Below are 946 nucleotides of genomic sequence, written 5' to 3' on the forward strand. Positions count from 1 at the left end.
AAAGAAAGAAAGAAAGAAAGAAAGAAAGAAAGAAAAAAAGAAAGATGGTCTATTCTAAGTCAAAAAATAAATATTCAGGGGCACATGGCTGGCTCAGTCTGTAGAGCATGTGACTCTTGATCTCAGGGTCATGAGTTTAAGCCCCATGTTAGATGTGGAGCCTACTTAAAATAATTTTGAAAAAATTAAAAAATAAAAAATAAATATCCAAAAATAGTCTCTGAAGATATGCATGAACACATGCATCAGACTTACTAGATAAAGACTTTTAAACAACTATCTTGAATCTACTCAGATGCCAAGACCAAGGGGGATTTATTCCTTGAATGTAAGGATGGTTCAACACGTGCAAATCAATCATTGCTACACAGCATAGTAACACATGAAGAGGGGAAACCACATGATCATCTCAACTGATGCAGAAAAACATTTGACAAAATTCAATACCTTGTCATGATAAAAAACACTCAGCAAGCTAGAAATAGAAGTAAGCCACCTCAAGATGCCTGGGTAGCTCAGTCAGTTGAGTGTCCAAGTCTTGATTTCGGCTTGGGTCTTGATCCCAGGACTGTAGGCTTGAGTCCCACATCGGGCTCTGCACGGAGCATGGAGCCTGCTTGATATTCTGCTCCCTGCCTCTCTCTGTCCCTCTCCCCAATCTCAAAGTAAATAAATAAGCTTCAAAAAAAAGAAGTAAGCTACTTCAATATAATAAAGTCCATATGTAAAAAACTCACAGCCAATGTCATACTCAATGGTGAAAGACTAAAAGCTTTTCTTCTAAGACCAAGAACGAGACAAGACTGCCCATTTTCACCACGTCTACCCTACACAATACTGGAAGTACTAGCCAGGGCCCTTATGCAAATAACATTATTCCGAACTGGAAAGGAAGTACTAGAATTCTCTCTGTTCACTAAGAACATAGAATAAGAGCCATATTCAC

Source organism: Herpailurus yagouaroundi, unplaced genomic scaffold (genome assembly GCF_014898765.1).
Source record: "Herpailurus yagouaroundi ecotype Mexico unplaced genomic scaffold, PumYag 410, whole genome shotgun sequence".
Taxonomy (NCBI): domain Eukaryota; kingdom Metazoa; phylum Chordata; class Mammalia; order Carnivora; family Felidae; genus Herpailurus; species Herpailurus yagouaroundi.